Raw genomic sequence first — 25,298 nt, forward strand, 5'->3', positions numbered from 1 at the left:
GGTTGCATCAGGTAAAGGCAGTTTCATCCACCTTGCACCAAATGTTGAAGTACCCCATGGGAAGGGAGTAGCCATCATTTTTGGAAATTCGTCGATCCATCCACCGCCAGAAGCATCTACGCCAGTCTTGGAAATTGAGCACGGTATGGAGGATGTGTTCATGTCAGGATTTACCCTGGCTGAGGCCCGGGTCGTGTAGAACATCTTAGCTGTTAATGAAGGGGTGTATGTTAACGCACAATCAGTATACCTCATGAACAAGCTTCAAAACATCCCCGGGATGGGATTGGGAAAGAGTGGCCGGAAGGGCGTTGCAGCATTAGCCGAAATGCCACACAACCTGCATATCTTTGGGTTAGGTTATCTGCCCACCAAAGAGGATTGGGTGAGGAAAGGTAAGGAAATGGCTGGTAGAACCAGAGCGAAGCAGGTAGGGAAGCCTTTTGAGTTGATGCACCGGCCCATTCAGGGTACCCTAAACGGACGTTTCGTCAGGGAGGGGTAGGATTTTCCATTCTGCGGCTTCCCAGAGCCATGGTTGAATGCGGAGAGGAAGCGCGTGCCAGGTTTCGAGACTTTCTTCGACCTACAGTTATCTGGGGATGATGTTGCCGAAGAGCAGACAGACCCATTGGCTGAGGTTGAGCAGAGCAAGAAAGTGGAGTCTAAGGACGCTGAAATTGAAATGGGGGTAGCGCTGGCTTGTCTACTTTCAGATCCTCCGATCGAACAGAAGTGCTTGGGGGATAACTTCTCGATGTCCATGATCGGGAATGAAACGGCTGTGGGCCTACCGTCAACTATTATGGATGCACCCATCGGATCCTCCCTCAATTGGCAGTACGAGGAGGGATTTTTGTCAAGCAGCACCGGGTCAGGTAGTGAGCCGGAATCTGATTCCACTGAGTCTTGTGAGTCAGAATCAGGATCCAACTCGACTGAGTCTGAGTCTGGTATTCCTGGGAGTGATGACCCGGATGCCACAGTCCTGTCTAGGTCATCTTTTTCTTTCTCTTTTGAGTCTGTTGTAACAGAAGAATCGGACTGTTTGGATGTGCTTAATGAGAATGATGTGGATGTGGTTTCTGAGTACTTTTCTGTGCCCTTGATTTATTACTTAAATCAAGACTTTCAAAATTTTGATAAAAACGACGAGGAAGAAATTCCTCCGATTTTGCAACGCTTAATTGAACAAGAGCAGGAGAGATTTGTTAAACCCTTAATGGATGAAATCACTACTGTGAATATTGGTACTGAGAAGGACCCGCAGCTGGTCCAGATCGGGTCCACGTTGTCTTCGGAGGAACGCGAGCGCTTAGTCGCTTTATTAAAAGATTTTAAAGATGTTTTCGCGTGGTCCTACGAAGACATGCCTAGAATCGATCCTGAGATTGTACAGCACCGGATCCCTCTTGACCCTGATGCCTGACCCGTTAAACAGAAACTTAGAAGGATCCGCCCGGACTGGGCTGTCAAGATTAAGGAAGAGGTCACCAAGAAAATTGACGCAGGTTTCCTGTTGGTATCCGAATACCAACTTGGTTGGCCAACATAGTTCTAGTGCCAAAGAAGGATGGCAGGATCCGGGTGTGCGTGGATTTCAGGGATTTGAACAAAGCTAGTCCGAAGGATGACTTTCCCTTGCCGCATATTGATGAGTTAGTGGACTTCGCAGCGGGGCATGCTTTCCTTTCGTTTATGGATGGCTTCTCAGGCTACAATCAGATAGTGATGGCACTCGAGGACCGGGAGAAGACTGCTTTCACCACCCCGTGGGGGACATATTGCTATAGAGTGATGCCATTTGGGTTGAAGAACGCTGGAGCTACATATCAACGGGCCACGACCACGATATTACATGACATGATCCACAAAGAGGTAGAGGTGTATGTGGATGACATGATTGTCAAGTCCAAAGAAAGAGAGGGCTACTACACCGCCTTGCAAAAGTTTTTCCAAAGGATCAGAGAGTTTCGGTTGCGACTGAATCCTCAGAAGTGCACGTTTGGTGTTACAGCAGGGAAAATGTTGGGGTTTCTGATTACACAGAGAGGCATCGAAGTTGACCCTTCTAAAATCAAGGCCATCTTAGAAATGCCACCACCTAAGACTGAAAAGGAGGTGCGAGGCTTTCTGGGTAAAGTGCAATTCATAAGACGGTTTATCTCAAAATTAACCTTTATTTGTGAACCACTTGTTGGTCTCCTAAAGAAAGGAACGAAGTTCCAGTGGGACGGTCGATGCCAAGCTGCTTTTGAACAAATCAAGGAATACTTACAGAACCCACCCGGGTTGTCACCGCCTGAGCCAGGGAAACCGTTGATTTTGTATTTGTCAGTAACTGAGACTACAATGTGCTGCATGCTCACGCAAGAGTTTGAGGACAAGGTGGAGAGAGCCATCTATTACCTGAGCAAGAAGATGCTAGAGTATGAGACCCGCTACACACAGTCGGAAAAGGCTTGCTTGGCCTTGGTATGGGCTACCAGAAAGTTGCGGCACTACCTGTTTGCTCACTCTGTAATGTTGGTTTCACGACAGGATCCCGTCAAATATCTTTTCGAGAAACCAGCGCTTACAGGTAGGCTGGCTCGTTGGTTACTGTTGCTTTCCGAATTCGATCTGAAATATGTGACGCGCAAGTCAGTTAAAGGAAGAGCAGTAGCAGAATTCTTAGCCGATCATCCGGTGGAAGGGGGTGAAGCAGTTGAGTACTTATTCCCAGATGAGGCCATTTTGCATATCGACGATGAAACTTGGACGATATACTTTGACAGAGCGTCAAACCAGTACGGGTATGGGATAGGAGTGTTGCTGATAGCACCCGACAATTCCCGTATCCCTCTAGCATTCAAACTTCGATTTAAAGTCTCAAACAACAAAGCAGAGTATGAGGCATGCATTGCCGGTCTAGAAGCAACCCTGGAACTAGGGGCAAAACGGTTGGACGTCATCGGGGACTCGAACCTTGTTTTGTCTCAAGCAAAAGGAGACTGGAAAGTCAAAGAAGAAATGATAATGATGTATCACCAGACCTTGGACTTTTTAATTCCTCAGTTTGAGAAGCTAAACTTCACTCATCTACCAAGAGAAAACAACAGGTTCGCAGATTTACTAGCAACTCTATCTTCCATGATAGACATCCCGTTTGGAGTCCGGATGCGTCCAGTCATTATCGACCAGAAATTCGTGCCGTCTTACGAGTCGATTGCTGCTATAGATGAGGTCCAAGATGAGAACCCCTAGTATTACGATATTGGGAATTTCTTGGAGAAGGAAGCATATCCACCAGGGGTAAATGCCAAGGATAAAAGGGCAATCAAAAGAATGGTCGTTCAGTTCATCATCTGTGGAGGTAAATTGTATAAGAGAGGTCATCTGGGAATGCATAAGCTATGTGTTGAAGCTGAAGAGTCAAAGCGCCTAATGGAGGCTATCCATAGGGGAGAATGCAGAGCGCATATGAACGGGGGTAATGCTAGCCCGAAAGATCCTCAGACAGGGTTACTACTGGTCCACCATGGAGGAGGATTGTATCGGCTTTGTTCGACAATACCACAAATGTCAGATCCATGCAAACCGCATGAACATCCCGCCGTTGAAGCTGTACAACATGACTTCGCCATGGCCATTTTCAGTTTAGGGAATTGATGTGATCGGAGTTGTTACTCCGAAGGGGTCAAATGGGCATGAGTTCATCCTAATCATGATAGATTATTTCACGAAGTGGGTTGAGGCCCAATCTTATGTGGTGTTGAAGGTGTCACACGCTGCAAAGTTTACCAGAAACAACATCATCTGTCGTTATGGGGTCCCAAACGAGGTCATTTCAGATAACGGTTCCCACTTCAAGAAGGAAGTGATTGACTTGTTGGAAAAATACAATGTGGCTTTTCATAAGTCATCCACATACCGGCCGCAGACCAATGGAGCGGTTGAGGCCGCCAACAAGAATATCAAACATATACTGCAGAAGATGGTGGAAACCTACCGGGATTGGCCAGAAAAGCTACCATTTGCTCTATGGGGCTACCGGACTTCAATTAGAGCTTCTACTGGGGCGACTCCGTATTCGTTGGTTTATGGGATGGAGGCCATTCTACCTATTGAAATTGAGGTTCCGTCTTTGTGAGTATTGGCTGAGTGTCAGATAGCCGGAGCAGATTGGCAGCAGAGCAGATTTGAAGAACTCACGCTCTTTGATGAGAGAAGACTAAAAGCACTGTACCATGTTCAAGGCTATCAGCGCAGAATTGCCCGGGCTTTCAACAAGAAAGTTAAGTCCAGGAATTTGAAAGAAGGAGTTTTGGTGCTCAAGGACAACCGAGCTCCCATCCACGACCCAAGGGGCAAGTTCAGACCCAATTGAACCGGTCCCTACATCATCAAATCTATATGGTTAGGTGGAGCTGTGGTTCTGATGGACCTAGATGGCCTACAGTTTTCACAGCCGATCAATATGGACAAGTTGAAGAAATATTACCCCTAAGAGGCTCGCTAGGCCGAAAACCCAAAAGGGCGACCTAGGCAAAAGTTAGAGCACAGAAAATTTAAAATTATAAAAAATTAAGCTCGCAAAGTTGAAAACCCGCAAAGGGCGGCCTTGGCAAAAGTTAGAGCGCAAAAAGGAGAGTGAAAATACACGAGTGAACCTGAGCCTGAACTATGTAAGGCTTGACTCCCATCTTTGGGATACGTAGGCAACTTCATCCTGAAGTTCAGCCATAAACTTTTCCCTGATCAACTTTGTCCATTCGATCATCTCTGTCATCTTTGTCTATTCAGCATCCTAAAGCTTCGGTTGTGATCTCCGGTACAGTGCTATTCAGACTAGGGGCAACATTCCAGTTGCTGGAATCCGGGGTTGTGCATCTCAGTGACAAATCTCAAGCGTGTTCAGTTCTGATCCATATCAAAAATGGTTTTGAAAAGTTTTAATAAAAGTTGACTTTGTTCAAATTAATCTTTTTACAACTTAGACCATTTTTGGACCAAAGCAGAGAATTTTCAGTACCCACAACCTTCAATTTCATTGATTTCAATACAGAGTTCTCCTGCTCTTGCATACAAATTGAAGTTGCTTTTTTATTACATTCATAAAGAAAACTTGAAAGTACTAATAAAGCAATAAATCCGGAGCATAGATAAGTCAGGTGTTCTTGCACCCCCTCCCAGAGTTGGTCGAAGCCTCTGATGCCAAGCTAGGCCCAATCTGTGCCTCTTCATTGAGCCAATCTATGCACTCATCAGACGAACTGCAACTAAAACTGGGAGCGGGGGCCAGGAGCTCTCTAGTCCTCCACGCTATGGCATACCGGGCAAGCTATACGCCTCGAGCTGGGAGTGCAGCAGGGTACTCTATCTCCTCTTCCAGGCAAATATGATTATGGCCAAACTGGCGTTGGAACCAGAACGGGAAATAAAATACATAGTGAATCAAGCCAATCAACTGAATCCCGGTCTGCCGGGACATGCTGTAACTCATTGCCGGTAGGTTGAGCCAAGGGCACCGCCAAGCAATGTGGTTCGCAGACAAGCTGCACATCCAATCAAACCACCATCCCTCATCAAGGGCATCGACTAGGCGTTGCCAGAAGAAGTAGCCGCGAGCTGAGTATGCTGGGCAAGAGTCCACAACCTGTAACTTATCCATCAACCACACCTAGAAAGGGATGAAAAATGAGAGAATAAAGAATAGAGAGATGTACGACCAGAGAAAAGTGAGAATAGGGTTTTGTGAGAAAAACCGAGCCTAAGGGCCGAGTGATGTGAGCAATACATATGTGAGATTGGGTGGGAAACATTACCTGCAGCAGTAGTGGACTCCCCGCAAATCTGGTCATTTCTCGGCGATGGAAAGTGTCCAAGCCCATCAATGTTTCAACCAATATCATGGCAATGCAGCTCTTGCCCTCCCTCAAACCTTGGGCAACCTCGATCAACCGGACAGTAGATCCTCCAGAGCTCGAGACAAACAAGAAATGAGATAGCATGCACAAACAAAGGGCATGTCGTCGAAAGCCTTGCCAATGATGGTCACCGCGGTCACCGGCATCAGAAAACTGGCAAATCAAACTCGGAACATCCAGCATTCTGTCACAAATCAAGGGGCGAGCATCGTGCATTGTGAGCCCACACATTCACCCTAAGGCTTGGGCGTAGCCAAAGCGAAGCTGAGGCAAGACTTCTTCATTGCGCTTAGATTCCATCAAAGCTTGGAAATCTTCGAAGGTAGGACACACCTCTTGCCCGCCAAAGCTGAAGACATGTGTTACCAGATTCCAAAACCTTGCCGCGGCATGGAGAAACGAAAAATGCAGCGGAGTACGACTCAGAGTGAATAGTGCATTTATATCGAAGCCCCGGAAATTCAGCTTTTCTGAGCCGTCCAAGTTGACAATCCAAGTTGTGAGATTCTGGGCAAGAAACTCTTCCATTTGGAGCAAATCAGTGTTGGATTGAGAAAAACTACGAAGATGAGGCTTTTTGTAGGGGATAAGATGTGAGTGGAGGACAAGTGTCAGCATTTTGGTGGTTCTTTCCATTCATAGCCGGCCGACCAAAAGTAGTGTCGACCGACCACAATTTTTGGTCGATTTGTCAAAGCTGTTGGCCGATGGCCATCTCTTGAGGCCGATGGCTTTCCCCTGTGGCCGGTGGTCTTCTTCTTGTTCCCCGAGCTGTTTGTGTGTTGAACATGCTGGGAATTTGGAACTGGCACTACTTCCAATTCCCTCCGAGGTTTGATTTTTTACGGAGTCGCGCCCATTTGCTTATCGAGTTGTATGTCACATTTCTTTAAGTTTTTGCTTTGCTTATTAAGTTGTACTCGCACTTGGTTAGCTTATCGAGTTTTTTCTTTGCTTATCGAGTTGGACTCGCACTTGGTTAGCTTATCGAGTTTTTGTTTTGCTTATCGAGTTGTACTCGCGCTTGGTTAACTTATCGAGTTTCTTTATTTTGCTTATCGAGTTGTTAGTTGTTTCACTACCTGATTATTATGAGGCAAACGCTTGATTTTCTAACAAAGTTCAATTTCATTCACATTGTTATGTGATACCACGCGATGCGATGCGTAGAAAGTACAAATGTAACACCTTTCTGAACGGAGTAGCTGTTTCGTTTCCATCATGTCTTTTGCAAAAAATATACAGTTTTGAAAACCTGCCTGAGGCAGTGCAATGTGCTTAAACTACCAAGAAAAGAAAAGTAAAGCAAAAGGAGAGCAGGGCAGCAGAGTATCAGGATTGATATCGGTAACCTCCCCTTGCGGACGATGCACATCCCGCGCCCTAGTTCGGGTCAATTATGTGGTTTGGCACCTTCATTACTCATGACAGTGCAAGGCAGTGCACTTTTTTGAACATTAGTAGACCTTCGAGTTGACCTCAAGCCGTGTTTTCTATGAGCGATACTCGGTGCGTGTGAGGATCATCCCTTCCCGTATCCTTTTTCTATCTTGCGAATTCCACAAATCGCTTCAATTATGTTGAATTGCATTGCTTTGTTCTGACTGTAATTGTCGTGCACGTTACGCGTCGTTTCATACACATTGCATGCGTTGTCGCGTTATGCTTTACTTACATGTGTTCAGTTCCCTTTTATACACATTGCATGCATTGTCACGTTATACTTTACTTACATGTGTTCAGTTCCCTTTTATACACATTGCATGCGTTGTCGCGTTATGCTTTGCTTACATGTGTTCAAGTTTCCTTTTATACACATTGCATGCGTTGTCGCGTTATGCTTTACTTACATGTGTTCAGTTCCCTTTTATACACATTGCATGTGTTGTCACGTTAAGCTTTACTTACATGTGTTCAAGTTCCCTTTTATACACATTGCATGCGTTGTCGCGTTATGCTTTACTTACATGTGTTCAGTTCCCTTTTATACACATTGCATGCGTTGTCGCGTTATGCTTTACTTACATGTGTTCAAGTTCCCTTTTATACACATTGCATGCGTTGTCGCGTTATGCTTTACTTACATGTGTTCAAGTTCCTTTTATACACATTGCATGCGTTGTCACGTTATGCTTTACTTACATGTGTTCAAGTTCCATCTTCACGCATTGTGCACGTTGTCACGTGTTCTTTACTTACATGTGTTTGCGCCTTCATAGCATTGTTATACTTGGCCCGAGTCGCATTGTTACGCTTCCCACTCGGTTTGTGTTGTCACGCACTTTCAATTGCATTGTCATGCATGTTGCTAACGATATCGTACCTGTTAAGTTTTCTTTCTCTTACAGGCACAATATTGTATGTACGGTTCATTTGAAGTTGGAACGACCAGACGAACTACACAGGTATTGTATTCTCCGCGTGAAACATAGCGAGAATTACATAATTCTCTTACATCCTTTTCTGCATTATAATGTAGTTGGATTTACGTCAGATTGCTTAAACTGTTGCATTTATTGTATGTATATGCTTCGTTAGAGCTTTCTTTGCATGATCATAAGTTATGCTCGGCTTTGTGCATTGTCTTGCATTTTTCCCTTGCTTCCGGCCGCATATCTTTATCTGTAGCCTGTATGCTTTGTCTAAGTCTTCGGCCTTGTCAAAAATGGGTCGTCTCTGGGCTTTGACATTCACTCCCGTCATTGTTATGACTTTCGAGTTCTGTCAAAGAGGGGCAACTGTAGACACCCCATTTTTGACCGTCCTCAAGACTTGGACGTCACCGTTTGAACGCTCGGTGATCATCCATGTTCGTGTTCGTTTTGAGTTCCCGGAGGCCTCGGCCACGCTCCTTGTCTCAGGATCTCTTAACTTGCTTGTTCTGTGCTTGGTTTTGCACCAAAGACTTGTGTTTTGTGCTTCTCAGGGTGGGAAGAGGCTTGTTAGCCATCCCTAAAACCCACCGGCCGTGGCATGATGCCACCGGCCTTGTTTTTTTTCTACCGATCAAATGTTTGGTCGGTCGGTATTCCCTTAGGTGTATCGGCTTTTTTGTGTGGTCGGCCGACCATTCATTTGGCCGATTGACTCCTTTTCTAGCTGATACCTCCTTTTCGCCTTTTTCAGGCATGGTGCATGCCAACTGTGCCAGCTAGAGTGCACGGACTTGTCCTCCATACACGTGTATGGAGGATTTGCCCCTTTTGCACCCTTTTGCTCAAAGCTTCTTGGAGAAGCTTGCACCCTTTGCTCAAGCTTCTTGAGGAAGCTTGACCCTTTGCCTTAGCTTCCTCAAGAAGCCTGGACCTTTGAGTTAGCTTCCTTGAGAAGCTTGACCCCCTTGACCCTTTTGTATTAGCTTCCCTTAGAAGCTTAACACTTTGTCTTCCTCTATAAAAGGAAGCCTTCCTTCTCCTTTGAGGAGGTTCAGCAAATCAGAGTTATATAGCATATATACACCATTCTCTCTATATATATCTCTCTCTCTCTCTTCATTTGTGTGTGTTAGAGGGCCTAAAAGGGTGTTTTCTTCGTAGTTTTGCACTAAAACACCTAGTATTACACCATATTTCGGTTTTGGAGGTGTTGAGAGTTTGTTCTTGGAGTTTTGAGTTGGTTTTGATCAGAAAAAGGGGGCTAGACTTGCTGTTCTTGAAGTGTTCTTCAAGGGTAAACACTATTGCTTTATATTTCCCAATCTTGCACTAGCTTTTAACCTACTTTGTGTGCTGTTTTGAGCTTAGTGTATGACTGATAAAAACTCTAATTTTTCATCCTTAAGATGTTTCATTAAGGTCACTTTGGTGTTGGGGGTCGACCTCCCCCTCTTTGGCCTTGTTTGGCCTTTTTTGTGTCTTCTTTGTTGAGCCTTTGAAACTTTCGTGTGTTGGCCTTCTCACCACTAAAATCCAAAGGATTTTCAGCGGTGAGGAAGTGGTTTTGAGGTCTTGCATAGGGGAGGGACACCCCTCTCCCTTTGTGTCTCATTTGTTCTTGTTTTTGGCTCATAAGGGTAGCATGCATGCTTAGTTTTGTTTGGTCTTGTTTCAGAGGTTATTTGGTGTTTTTTTTTAACATGTTTTACCTTTGTTCCATGTTGGTTTATTGACCCCTTGCATGCATAATATACTTGCCTTGTATTCCTCCATTTTGCCTAGAATTGCATCTTGCCTTTAGACCTCCATGCTTGCATGTTCTAGCTTGACTTCATGAAGCTTTTGGTCATATTTTATCATGCTTAAGGTCTGTTAGGTGCTGATTTGATCATGTTTTCCATGTTTGGTATAGCCTCTTTGCATTTTGGCTTGTGAACCTTGAGTGTGTGAGTCATTAGCTTGCATTACCTAGGCTATTTCAGTGATTTGGAATCACTTATTATGCCATTTCAGTCCATGTTTCGTGCTTACATGCTTGCATTTGCTACCCTTTCAATGCCTTGAAGAGATGTGACCTTATGCTCCATGTTAGGGCCTTGGTGTATGCCTATGTGTTTGAGGCTTTGGGCTGTCATATCAGTGGGTTCTGGGGTGCATTTTGATGTATTAAAACTCTATTTTTGGTTGTCTAGTCCATGCCATGTTTGGTTGGGGTGGGTGTAGGGCAATGCTCCCTTTCGTGGCTTTGAATGCCTTTTGTTTTGGGTCCATTTCTTGGCATGTTTTGATCATGTTCCATGCATGTTCTAGTCTTATTTTGGAATGCCCTAGGACTGTTTTTAGTCATTTTGGTCCTTTGGGGTTTGGTTGTCATAGCTATGGTTTGAACCCCCTTTTTGGCCTCAAGTTTGGGGCCCCATTGCATGCCTTACTTGCATGTTTTGTTTGAGTTGGCAACACTCCTCGTGAGATTTCAGAGTTTATTATAATGCCATATCCTCATATTCATCGCATTTCACTCATGCTTGAAGGTTGTGCATCATGGTCTAAGTAATGGACCAATTAGTAAGCTCGTTTGCTTTGCATTTTTGTTGCCTTCACCCATCATTTCGGCCACTGTTTTGGGACGGGCTGAGGTCTCCCAATTTCGGTCTAAGTCCACCATTGCATGTTTTGACATGTTGCATTACTTTGTTTTCATGCTTGCATTGTCTCACCTTTGCGCGTTTACATGTTGTTTAGCTAGTTGCATTCGATATCCTAGCTTGCATGATAGGTTGCATTGCATTGTATCTTGCATGTTTGGCACATTGCACTTGGCATGTTTGTTACCTTAGCCTCATATTGCATGCTTGAGACATGTTGCATACTTGAGTCACATTGCATACTTGCATTACATTTTGCTTGGTTTGGGGTATCAAACCAAGCATGAGGAATGAGGGGCGTTCGTACTCAAAGTGACGTAATGCGCCTCAATCTTCGATCGCCGATGTCCTTGATCTCAACATGATAGGGCGTGTAGCACTCATGTGTTTTGTTGCATTCATTCACATTGAAATGCATACTTGACTTCTTGGACCATCACGCATTGAAATGCGCGATTGGTGGTCCGAGGGTCAAGTACCAAACTCCCTTGAGCCCATAACATGATAGGGAGAGTGGCCATGTACACATTGCTTTGAAAATTCCATACCATGCACTGTATGTCCTCTGCTGCTGTCAAAAAAGGCTCTGCAGGAAGAAATCGTCGGCCGACCACCTTTTGTGCCGACCGACCACCAGTGTCCAGCTGGTGGTTCAATATTTGGTCGATAAGCCTATTCCCATGGCCGATGGACTTGAATTGTGGCCGATGATATTCAACAACACTCAGGGAGTGATTCAAAAGGATTCTGGAAACTTTCATAAATTTCAGAGGAGCATGGCAGTGTAAATAGAGGCAATAGTGGCATGGTACCGGGTTTCCAGCCGAGGCGAACCGAGCATGCATCATCTTATCATTCTGAGGCGGGGCTGCAGCCACTGTCCTGCTGTATTTAATTTGTTAATTAATTAGAAGCTTTGTAATATTTAATTAGCTAGAGTAATTAATTATTTGTTCAATTTGTATTATTCTTTTGGTCCCTCCGAGCGAGGGTAAATGTGTAATAAGTGTGGGTGTGTGTGTGCATGTCTTCCAACCCCCACTTCTTTCTCCCTTTTACTTACCTGCTTTTTATGGTTAGTACTAGGACATATTTAATTTAGCATACCTTATGCTATGCATGCGTGCATTTATTCATCAGTATTGCATGCACCGGCTCGGCACATCATACTAACTGCATCGTATTTCAATTCCAAGTTGAATACGTGTTAGTTGTAGCATCATCATATGCCATCTTAGAATAGCCGAGCCTATTGTAGTTGCATCTTGCATGTGTTGCATTAGCCATCTTAACATGAACTAGGATCATGAATATGATTATTAACTAGTTTCTGTTTTGGCTTGGAGTACTCGGTAAGCATTTATGTTTTAGCATCCTTGCATGAGTGTAAGTGTTGCCATGATAGCATGCTTACCATGAGGCTATGTGCTTATGTGTTATAACTGCCTGAATGCCTGTGGGTGAAGGTTGGATTGTTTGAGTTGGAACAACTCGTCGAAATCCATGTTTTTAGCCTACTTGCGAGTAGCAAATTTCAAACCGATTTCCAAACAAACGGATAGGCGATGCTTTGTTCCAAATTAGGTGATCTAGTCCATACTTTTGTGTTGTGCGCAACAAATAGTAAGGTTAGCTAATCAATCGGAATAAGAACGCATAATGTTTTCAAAACTAGATATCATGGTTAGTAAAGGCCGATCTTTGATCAGGCAAGAGGGGGTGCTCATAGCTAACATTCCCCAATCGTACCCAAGTTCCCGAGCCGAGGCAACTTTGGTGATGACGGACACATGGCCTTAGGCTAACGAGTCAGGGTTTCCTAAATTTTCCCAATAAAATATTTAGGTGGCGACTCTGTATCTGGCAAACTAGTCCATGTTTGGCACTTCTATACAAAAAATCTGTTTTCAAAAACGATTTGCCGGATTTGGATTCTTTGGTTCAGATTTACAACCGTGACAATTTGAGTCCTGAACTGTAGTGAGCCCAAATGAACGAAACGGGATTTCCCTCCTGGGGCGTTCGGGGGACGTCTACCCCCATGTTGGTGTCATATGGGATCAGTCGCCCTCCTACCTCAAGGCCTTTCAGCATGGCAAAATCATATGGGGTCATCGTCATATTCCCAGTAGTAGAGAAGTGGAAAGAGTTGGTGGTATGCCACCATCTCTCCACCAGCGCACCTAAGAGGGTCCTGCTCGCCATGAAGTGCGATAACCCCATGCAAAACAAGCCAAACCCCGCCTCATCAATGATCTGGCGGACATCGTCGGGGAGGTCGATATACCACTCCCTCGGTGAGGTGGACCTATATCCTCGGGTGAAGCGGGAGTCTACCTGTGAGTAGAGGAAATACAATGTGTGAATGTGTTCAGAATGAGCAAAGGAAATACAATATGTGAACGTGTTCAGAATGAGCAGAGGAAATACAGTGTGTAAATTTGTTCAGAATAAGCTGATGATGCTCTAGGGTGGCCAACAGGTGTCCAATGTTCTCCCTTTGCGTTTCCCTGCAATTTTGAGTCCTTGGCTCTAGAGAAAGTGCAAGAAAAGTTCACTTTTCAGCTCAAAGTGTCTTTGTAGAGGTTTCAAACCACGTGTTCGGTGCATGACTCATCGTCAGCCGGCATGAACGAGGTGTATCCTTTTGAAATATGTTGTGACTCCTCTGTGAGGTAAATCGGAGGTTGCAATTGAATTCATTATTCGGAGTTTTGCATAGAACGAGCGTTTTTTAAAACAGAATTTGCATAGAACGAGCATTTCTTTATTCGGAGTTTTGCATCGAACATGTTATTGGTGTCGCATTGAATATGCATTGTTATTGTTGTACATAGAATTTGCATGTTGCATTGCATTGCATTACATGCGCTCTCATGTTTGCATAGACTATGCATGTCACATTGCACATTGTAACAAGCCCGCGGGGGACCTCGCTACAGCTCGGACTCGACTTTGTAGTCACGGTTCTAAATCTGAACCAAAGAGTCCAAATCCGGCAAATCGTTTTTGAGAAAAACTGATTTTTTGAAAGAAGTGCCAAACATGGACTGCTTTGCCAGAATACAGAGTCGCCACCTAAATATTTTATTTTGGGAAATTTAGGAAACCCTGACTCGGTGCCAAAAGGCCACGTGTCCGTCATCACCAAATTTGCCTCGGCTCGGGAACTTGGGTACGATTGGGGAAGGTCACTTCGTGAGCACCCCCGCTCGCCCGGTCATAGACCGGCCTCTACTAACCATGATATCAATTTTGAAAACATTGTGAGTTCTTATTCCGGTTTATTAGCCTAGGTTACTATGTGATGCACACAGCAAATAAGTATAGATTGGATCGTCGGAATTGGAACAAAACATTTCATGAATTATTCCAATTCAGATAACCCAACCTCCATCCACAGACATTCAGACAGATATATCATATAAGCACATAGCCTCATGGTAAGCATGCTATTCATGGCAGCACTCACACGCATGCAAGGATGCTAAAGCATAAAGCTTACCGAGTACTCCAAGCCAAAAATAGAAACTACATTAGAAATTATGCATGATCCTAAGTATACAAAAATGCCTAATGCAACACATGTAAAATGCAACTATAGCAGGCTCGGCTATTCTAAACATGGTATGTGAAATGCTACAACTAACATGTATTCAATTTGGAATTGAAAGTACAATGCAGTTAGTATGATGCGCCGAGCCCGGTGCATGCAATACAGATGAATGATGCAAACATGCTGTCATACTGTATGCTAATTTAAACATGCCCTAATCTAACCATCAAAAGCGGGTAAATAAAAGGGATAAAGACGTGGGGTTGGAAGACATACATCACACTCACCCACACTTATTACAGTTATGCCCTCGCGCAGAGGGTCCGAATAAATAATACAGTCCGAATATTACAGTCCCAAATAAAAGAATATTACAGCCCCGAAATATTACAAAATTCTATTTAATTAAAGAATTAACTAAGAAAGCAAATAAAACTAGCGTGCAGGCCGGGGACTGTCTCACTTCTGATGGATGATGCATGTCCGGGTTGTCTTGCACGGAAATCCACCGGAATGCCCCAATTAGCCTCTGTTTAGCAGTTATCCTTGAAATGCGTGCCGAATCCCAAAAAATTGCTGATTCCTGATTTTGCTGCAACAGAGAGCAGGAAAGGGGCATAGCAATGTATTTGCACATATATATGCATGTCTCGATCCTCGTGCCACCAATCACGCATACCGAGGCATGATGGCCGAGGAGTCGAAATGCACAACTCAATATAAAATGAATGCACATGAAACTACAGCTAAAACCTAACTCCATCATGGGTAATCCGGAGTGTCGGTGACTGGGGAATTGAGACACATTCCGTCACTCGGAGTACGAAATGTACCTCGTTTCCCGTGCCCGGGCTAACTCCTATTCCGGACATAATGCAATATGCATGATATGCATGAAATGCAACTGATATACAATCCTAACATACAAAATGCTATGGAATGACATGCCTCGAAATGCGTGCACACGGGCACGTGAACCGAGAAAATGACAGAATGCTGAAAATATGGTGCCTCGAAATGCGTGCACACGGGTACGCAAACCGAGGCGATGGTATGTGTCTCGAAATGAGTGCACGCGGGCACGTAAACCGAGGCGATGATATGCGTCTCGAAATGCGTGCACGCAGGCACGCAAACCGAGGCGATGATATGTGTCTCGAAATGCGTGCACGCGGGCACGCAAACCGAGGCGATGATATGTGTGATGAAATGATGTAGAAATGGCAAATGGGCTTATACCAACATGAGTGAGCCTCAGCCACACTCACATAGGATGCCGTCGGATAAAAATGAAGTGCCTCGAAATGCGTGCACACGGGTACGCAAACCGAGGCGATGGCAAATGCAATGCAAATGACATGGAAATGACAAATGGTCTTATACCAACATGAGTGGGCCTCAGCCACACCCACATAGGATGCCGTCGGATAAAAAAGAAGTGCCTCGAAATGCGTGCACACGGGCACGCAAACCGAGGCGATGGCAAATGCGATGAAACATGGCAAAAATGATATGCAAGCATGCTAATGGAATTTCAGCAACAAAATATAGGGGAAAACAGTCCCGAAATGAAGCAAAATGACATGAAATGCAAGGAAATGTCCCGAAATGCAACATTAGGCACCCGAAATGGCCTATAGCTATGCTAAACACGCACAATATGGACATGCAATGCAAAGACAGAAGCTAGACAGTCCCAAAATATGCACTTTTCCAGTTTATAGCATGGCCAAACAGTAAGTATAGATATGGCAAAAATGGCATGCAAGAATACGGTATTTTCTAGAGGCAATGAAGCAAGTGATATAAGTAAGACTCAAACTGAAAAATTTCCTTCTACAACACTGAAGATGGACCAAAAATATGAACATTTACAGTATATGGAAGCCTCAAAATCAGTATACAAATATGCTAAAAATGTAATGCAAAATGAGGCTCAAAAGGTGCTAAAACATGAAGTATACAAAATAATCACCAAACAGAAAAAAAGTGTGAATGAAACATGAAGTATAGGACAAAAAAAGGCCACTTTCAGTTCGGACCAAGGTCCAAAAACAGAAGCAAAGAGGGCTGCCAATTCATGCAAAAATAGAGCCAAATAAGGGATACAACTACAAGTGACACATGGGGACACCAAACAATGTTGAGCCCTTCTCTAATGTTGGAGAGGGGCTCAAAATAAGCCTAATATCAGTTTACAACATGCTCGAAAATAAATTACTCATGGGTCAAAAATAGCATGCAAAACTATGACATACAAGAGGGTCAATGAAACAAGTGTATTATGGAGGGCTCAAACAGGGTTGAGCCCTTGATGAAAAGTGAAGATAAGCTCAAAAGATGGCCCTTTTCAGTTAGGGCCGGAGCTTGAAACAAAAAGCAAGAGGGGCTTAGAAATAGATCAAGAAAAAGGGTCAAAAGGGTAAAAGTACTACTTACCCTTGAAGATTCAAGCTTTTGTTGCTTCTTGGATGGATTTGCAGCTTCTTTTGCCTTCTAGAAACCTTCCTTGCTGCTGGAAATGAAGTAGTGGTGGTAGAACTTGGTGGTGTAGAAGGAATGAAGGTTAGGGACTTAGGGTTTTTTGAAGAATTGAGAAGGAAGAAGATGGAGATGGCTATGGAGACTTGAAGAGAAATTTTTCTAACCCTTGTAAGTGAGGCCACCAGCTGGTTATATGGGTTCAAAAGGGGGTGTAAAGGTGGGGCAAGAAGGAGGCAAGCTTTCCCCACAAAATATCCCCCGGATTGGGATATTTTCTGGGGGAAACAGCTGCACAGCTGTAAAGCATAAAGCAAGAGGAGTACGGCCGGCCCTTTACTTTTGGTGAAGGTGGCCGGCCGGCCACCCCCCCTAGCCGGCCGGCTAGGGGTCAAAAGGGTCAAGGTGATTTTCTGGCCGGCCAGATACTGGGGAGGTACCCCTATGTGTGTACAACACAACCATGTGGTTAAAAGTCCGAGAAAGTGGGTCCAAGGGGTTCAACATTGGCCGGGAAGAAAGGGGTCAAAAGGGTCAGGCAACCTTAATGGCCGGCCACCAACTTTTAGGGGCCTCCCAGATGTGTAGATCACAGATATGTGGTTGAAAGTTGGCAACACTAGCTCCAGGGTATTCAACATTAGCCCGGAAGTCGGAAAAACGGGCGCCGGGAGGCTCCGGAGGAGAGATAACTGGTTGCTGCAACAATTGCTGGCCTCCCACCCTTCAGTGACCTTCCTTGTGATAAAACAGAGGTACCTGCCAAAAATGAGCAAAAACCGTTGCAAAACGAATGTTCCGGGGCCAAAACACGCAGTTCGGGGTCCCGAAAAATGGGCTGTTAAGCACCGAAAATGGTATTCGACCTCGAAGTGGGTTTCTCAGCCCCCAGTGTCCCTCAAAAGGGAGAAAATAGGAAGTATACCAAAAATCAGAGCAAACGGAGATGGTTAAGCGGTCCCGAACCGAGGCACACGGCCAACGGTCCCGAAAACCGGGAACCGGACTCCGAAATGGGAAAAATGGCCTATGGCCACCAAATGTAGCCTACGGACATTGAGAAATGGTCTACGGGACCTCTCCCTCCCCTCAGGAAAAGAAACAGAGAAAATCGAGTCTGGTTCGCAAACCGAGACAAGGCACAGAAAAGGGTTCGGAAGTCCGGAGGTAGGGCTCACGGCCGCGACTCTGAAACTTCTGAACAAGCACATTATGCAACATCACCAAGCGCTCAATCGGTGACGTCTGAGTCTTAAGGTCGGTCAAAAATGGGGTGTCTACAGTTGCCCCTCTTTGACAGAACTCGGAAGTCACAAGTGACGTGAGTGAATGTCAAAGCCCAGAGACGACCCATTTTTGACAAGGCCGAAGACTTAGACAAGCAAACAGGATAAACAGAGATGTGCCCGCAGGCATGCCCGCAGGCAAAGGGGGGGCGAAATGCAAAACGATATGCAAGAAGCCGAACATAACTCAAAGATCATGCAAATGCAGCAAGTTGTAACTCGGTGTTTAGGGACGTATCCCAGAGGTTTTAGGGACGTATCCCAAGAATTTTAAGGACGAGGAGGAGAAACAAAGGGACGTATCCTGGTGTTTCAAAATGGTGTGAGCATTGGGACTTCTTCCAAATGCTTTTAACCGAAGAGGGAGAAACATAGGGACGTATTCCGGCGTTTCAGAATGGTGTGAGCATTGGGACTTCTTCCAAATGCTTTTAACCGAAGAGGGAGAAACATAGGGACGTATCCCGGCGTTTCAGAATGGTGTGAGCATTGGGACTTCTTCCAAATGCTTTTAACCGAAGAGGGAGAAACATAGGGACGTATCCCGGCGTTTCAGAATGGTGTGAGCATTGGGACTTCTTCCAAATGCTTTTAACCGAAGAGGGTCTAACCCGTCGCACGCGCGAGGAGAAAGAAAGATAATTGCAAGTGAACTGGTGCATGAAAATGCAAGTAATTGAGCATAACAATGCGAGATAAATGTGCATAATAATGCAACAAATGAGCATAACAATGCTAGATAAATGTGCATAACAATGCAACAAATGAGCATAACAATGCTAGATAAATGTGCATAACAATGCAACAAATGAGCATAACAATGCTTAGATAAATGTGCATAACAATGCAATAAATGAGCATAACAATGCTAGATAAATGTGCATAACAATGCAATAAATGAGCATAACAATGCTAGATAAATGTACATAACAATGCAATAAATGAGCATAACAATGCTAGATAAATATGCATAACAATGCAATAAATGAGCATAACAATGCTAGATAAATGTGCATAACAATGCGGGTGGAAGGATGCATAACAATGCAGGTGGGGTGTGCGTGACAACGCATATTTGAAACAAAATACCGAACAAGGGAATACTAGCCTTAAATAGACCAATTTCCAAACGCAATCTCCGATTTACCTCTCGGAGGGGTCACGATACAATCCAAAAAGGATACACCTCGTGCATGCCGACTGACGATGAACTACACATCGAAGACATGAGTTGAAAATTCCGCAGAAACGTTTTGAGCTGAAAAGAGTGGGTTCCTCTTGCACTTTCTTGACTGTACTTCCAAACCGCAGTTACTACCTTTCCTTTCCGGCTATGTTCACAACTTTCCCTATTCTCCAACGGGGTGACAGACTAGGTTGGTTCAGTATCCAGGATTGAGGTGCATACACGCTATCTCAACCTATGGGGCTTCCATACAGACTTCAAGCCGAGGACACGCCTCTGGGTATTTAAACCAGACTTTAGTCCCGGAAATGCCGAACCTTACGTTCTAGGCATCAGCCATTCGAACTCTAGTTTCCACCGTCGCAGTTGGTCTCCTAGGAACTCATTGCGAACACAGCCAAGATGCCTCTGGCAGGGAATGGTACTCAGGGAGAGCACTTCTGATTACCATTTTGACTTGAAGCAGACTTGATCTTGAGCTTGAGGTAGAGGCGCACTCATACTTCGGAGCTTTGGCAAGATTTGAAGGGGTACACACGGAATGCAGTCTCAGAACTTACTGAAGTTGAAACAAACTCAGATGCCTGATATTTTCCTTTTTTTGCTTTTGCTTTGTAGTCGGGAACCCATATAGCTTCAAATAGGTCCTGGTTCTACTGTTCTCGCATGACCTGGGTTGAACCCTGCGGTTTTATGAAAGAACGAATCTTGTTTTGCACAGATGTGGAGAACGGCACGGCACTCGGAGCGCAAAACGATTTTATTTTTGAAATTGAGAGATGAGTTTTCGACCAAGTATTGAGCCTACGACTGAATACAGCAAAACGACTCAACAAGGAAATAAAAGGCACACAACCTAGACACATCGAGTAACACTCGAAACGACTCAAAACAAGAATCGAGACAAACAAAACAAAAGACACGACACACAGACATGCACAGGGAGCCTGTTTCACCGGGTATTGTTTTCCACCCTTTCTCATTTGTGATCCTCACATCACTCGGCCCTCAAGCGCTATTTTTCTGAAAAAGCCCTTTTCTCACTTTTTCTCTCATCGTACATCTCTCTATTCTTCAATCTCTCATTTTTATATCCCTCCCCTGGGTGGTTGATAGGTAAACAGCAAGTTGTGGGCTCGCACCCAACATAATCAGCTCGTGGCTATTTCCTTCGGTGACATCTATCGATGCGCCGGATGAGGGAATGGAGCATCTCGATCCATTCCAATTCGTGCTTCGCACTCGGTTCGATACCTCGTTGCTCGGAGGATGTGAGAGCTTTCAGCCCTTTGTTGTTAACTTCAGTTGTGCCCTATTCTGGCAGGTAGAGTGCCCTTCTTGGCAAGTATGTTGACAATGGGAAAGACAGGAAGCTTGACTCAACTGTGCCCCTAGTTCATCATTCTGACCATTTTTTTTTGTTTTAGTTTTCTCCTAAAAAAATTTGACCAAAATGAGAGTTAGATTAACATGCTTGTTCAATCTTCTGATTTAAAATCATGCAAGTTAGGCTGTGAGCACTAAAAATTTTCCTCTTTTGGGTCCAAGAAATGGTCCAGTTTTGAAAATGGAATACTTTTCGAAAAGGTTAGTCAACCTCAGTAAAAATTTTCAAAAACTATTTTCGTAAACGACCAATGCTCAACGAGCATGGGACCTACTCTTGAGATGCGCAACTTCGGATCCATGGCAATGGAAAATTGCCCCTTTGTCTGAAGGACACCGCATGGCAACGGAATGTTGCCCCTTGTTTGAACGGCACCGCGGCGCATTGAATGGCAACGGAAAGTTGCCCCTTGTTTGGACGGCGCCACGGCGCATTGAATGGCAACGGAAAGTTGCCCCTTGTTTGGACGGCGCCACGGCGCATTGAATGGCGACGGAAAGTTGCCCCTTGTTTGAATGACACCGCGGTGCATTGAATGGCAACGGAAAGTTGCCCCTTGTCTGAATGGCACCGTAGTGTATTGTAGTCAGTCCTCAGAGCGAAGAACGCAACCAGACTCTCAGATATAGAGAAGGCAAAGATTATCAGAACCATTACATGGACATGATTGAGTTTGAAGTGTTTTACGGCTGAACTTCAGAATGAAGTTGCCTACGTATCCCAAAGATGGGAATCAAGCCTCACGTAGTTCGGGGTTAAGGTACACTCGGGTATTAACCTCTCCTTTTTAGGCTCTAACTTTTGCCAAGGCGCCCGTTGCGGGTTTTCGACCTTGCGAGCTTTGTTCTTCTTTTCTTTTCAATTCTTTTCATTTCTTTTTCCCTTTTTGATTTTTTCGTTCTTTTCTTTGCATTTTTTGCTTCTTCTTTTTTTTTTTTTTTTCTTTTGCTTTAACTTTTGCCTGGGTCGCCCTTCCGAGTTTTCGACCCAGCAAGCCTCTCAAGGGTAAAAGTGTAGTGAGTCCACGCCGAATGGTTTTGAGATCCTGAAGTCATTTGGATCCAGGAGAATGGCTGCTGTTTTGCTTCGTAAGCTTCTTCTGATGAGATCTGATCTTCTTGACCCAACTTCCTTGCCTCTTGCCCGAGGGCTGCTTCAAATCTGGCCACACAGGCCTCACATCGTAGTTGACCGTCGAACCTTCTAAATTGAAGTTCAAGGTTTGGAAGCAAAGGCTCAAGTCTCGAAGCTGAGAGCGATCCTAAACTGCACAATCTCAAGAGCGATTCCACACAAGTCTTCGCAGGACCGCGCAAAACAATTTGTTTTTGAAAATTTTTAAGAAAGCGACAAATCGCTCATGCTGAAGACAGTGTGAAACCAGTCTGGATCAAGTCAGGGTCCTTCTCAGTACTTACGCTAACAAGCATGATTTCATTCATTAAGGGCTTAGCATGCCTCTCTTTCTCTCAAATGATCAAAGTTTTGCAAATCCCGAGGAATTACTTCCTCTTTGTTTTCACTGCAGTGTTCAAAAAGTTTTGAAAAACTTAGGTCAATGCAATGATTTTGGGGTGCAGAAGAGTAGGCGAAAAGTACTGTCGTTTCATTCAAATTCTGGCACAATTGGCACAAAGTAGAAGCAAGCACAAAGCATGAAGAATCACTGCTGTTTCATTCAAAATCTATTGGTGTTACCGGCTCCTTGGCAGAAACAGACTCAAAACAAAACGAAAAAGACAGACACAAAACAAAATGGTGATGCCCGAGGTAACACCCCCCGGAATCACCCGACTTCTATACAACAGGACTGACTCGATATGATAAGACAGACCCAAAACAAAAGAGACTGACTCTATACAGGACAACAAGACTAACTCAATACCCAAGTCAAAAAGCACAAAAACTGGTATTCACATATTGCTCAGAACAGTGCATGCCATTCCCACGTCTAGAGTAAACTGAGCGTTGCCCGCAGGTGGTTTATCCCTTGATCACATCACATTATCCCCCAAATTCACTGATCAAGTGCCGATAGACTTTGTAGGACCTGGTGGGAAGATGACCCCATTGTCAAATAGATCCTGTACTTTATGGCGAAGACGGAAGCAGGCATCGGTAGTATGGCCAGTTTGTTGATGGTACGCGCAGTACTGGGTAGTATCATGTGTAGCCGGAAGAGGGTTCGGGAGAGGCCGAGGTTCAAGGGGTTTGAGATGGCCTTGTCCAACAAGGATTTGGAGAGCTTTGGACAAAGGCATATAGAGGGCCTGGAAGACCCTCCGACCTCGGGGTAGATACTTCGAGGTTTGTGGATTTTTGCTGGACGCACCAGTAAAGGGATTGGCAGGTGCTGGCCTGGTTTGTCGATCTTTTCCAAGTGCAGGATTATAGCCGAAAGGAACGTTTCTGATACAACGACCCTTCTCCCGGCTTGCCCCTTGATTCAAACTGCCCCCAACTTGAGTGGCGAAAATGTCGTCCACAGTTTTTGCAAAGACTGCGAACACTTGCCCTTTATTCAGTCCCTCGGCTTTCAAAGCCTCAACAGCCAACAGAAGATGTTTATGAGGATCCATGTCCACCCCTACCTCGTTCCTTCCACTCGCCTCCACTTTGCCAAGGGATTGGCTTTCCTCAAATGCTGCCCGTCCCAACATCGGGGAGTCTTTTGACATGAAGTTCCCGGTATGTGGTGTGGTCGATGATGGAGCCGACGTCTCGGAGGCTAGATCTGTCACAGTTCTTTGAAGGTCTTCGATCATTCTCTTTAGCTCCGAAGCAGTGGGTTCACGGGTTTGAAATAACTGGGGTTCCCAGATCGGATGTGCGGCAAGTGACCTGGGTGGGTGTGGCACTCCAACATCGGCATCACCCCGTAATGCGATTCCTTGGTCTGATGCGGCTGTCATAACCATAATTTCTTCCGAATTGTGCGTCATCACGAGTTTGCTGATGATGTGGCTGGTGACTGTCGGATCAGATGAACAAAGTGAACCTTATCTGGCCCTCCTTTGCCTTACCTCAGCGAAGAAACACTGGTTTGCCCTTGAACTGAATTTCCGACCTGACAAAGTCTATCGACACGGATCCAATGTACCCGGGGGATATCGGAGCCTTCTGAAGCTATAGTTCCAAGACTACCTAGCAAAAGGGGAAACATGCAGCATCTCAGCTTGATTTCACCTGAACAAATATGAGCCTATTTGAATGAGTGTGCTCTCTACTAAATTCTGCCCCAAAATTCGGTCTCAAAATCTGAGTCTGATACCCGCAGGTAAAGCTGACTCCCAAATACTGATAGTAATACCCGCAGGCCTGATGCCAAAATTCGCAAACTGGTGCCCGCAGGCCTGATGCCCAAACTCATACACTGATACATGCATTCTTGTAGAGACGCACTCTAAAGCACATAGCAGATAAGTGAGAGCAAAAACACCCCTATGAAGGGGTAGGGTTTCCCTGTCCTATTTTGTCAGGAGCTAGGGTTTCACTACGCACACAGCGGTTTCAAACAACCTATAAACGGGTAAGCAACCTGTCCTAATTTGGAATGGTCACTATGGATCCGAATATGCACTAGGTCGAATGGTCAAAGAGGGTGCCCCGGTAAAACCGGGGTTTGTGTTCCCATACTGGCAGAGCCCACAACCGGTCAGCCTTATGGTCATGTCTTGACAAGACAAGCCTCCGGCAAACCGTTCAGGAATAGCAGATGGCAAACACGGTGTCCTAGGCGCACCAATGCAAATGCAATGCAAAGAATCACACAAATGTAGTCAAAAACAGATATCATGAGTTCGAGTCAAGTTCTCTAAATCCCCAGCAGAGTCGCCAGAAACTGTAACAAGCCCGCGGGGGACCTCGCTACAGCTCGGACTCGACTTTGTAGTCACGGTTCTAAATCTGAACCAAAGAGTCCAAATCCGGCAAATCGTTTTTGAGAAAAACTGATTTTTTGAAAGAAGTGCCAAACATGGACTGCTTTGCCAGAATACAGAGTCGCCACCTAAATATTTTATTTTGGGAAATTTAGGAAACCCTGACTCGGTGCCAAAAGGCCACATGTCCGTCATCACCAAAGTTGCCTCGGCTCGGGAACTTGGGTACGATTGGGGAAGGTCACTTCGTGAGCACCCCCGCTCGCCCGGTCATAGACCGGCCTCTACTAACCATGATATCAATTTTGAAAACATTGTGAGTTCTTATTCCGGTTTATTAGCCTAGGTTACTATGTGATGCACACAGCAAATAAGTATAGATTGGATCGTCGGAATTGGAACAAAACATTTCATGAATTATTCCAATTCAGATAACCCAACCTCCATCCACAGGCATTCAGACAGATATATCATATAAGCACATAGCCTCATGGTAAGCATGCTATTCATGGCAGCACTCACACACATGCAAGGATGCTAAAGCATAAAGCTTACCGAGTACTCCAAGCCAAAAATAGAAACTACATTAGAA

Source organism: Camellia sinensis, chromosome 7 (genome assembly GCF_055761805.1).
Source record: "Camellia sinensis isolate YWXY chromosome 7, ASM5576180v1, whole genome shotgun sequence".
Lineage (NCBI taxonomy): Eukaryota > Viridiplantae > Streptophyta > Magnoliopsida > Ericales > Theaceae > Camellia > Camellia sinensis.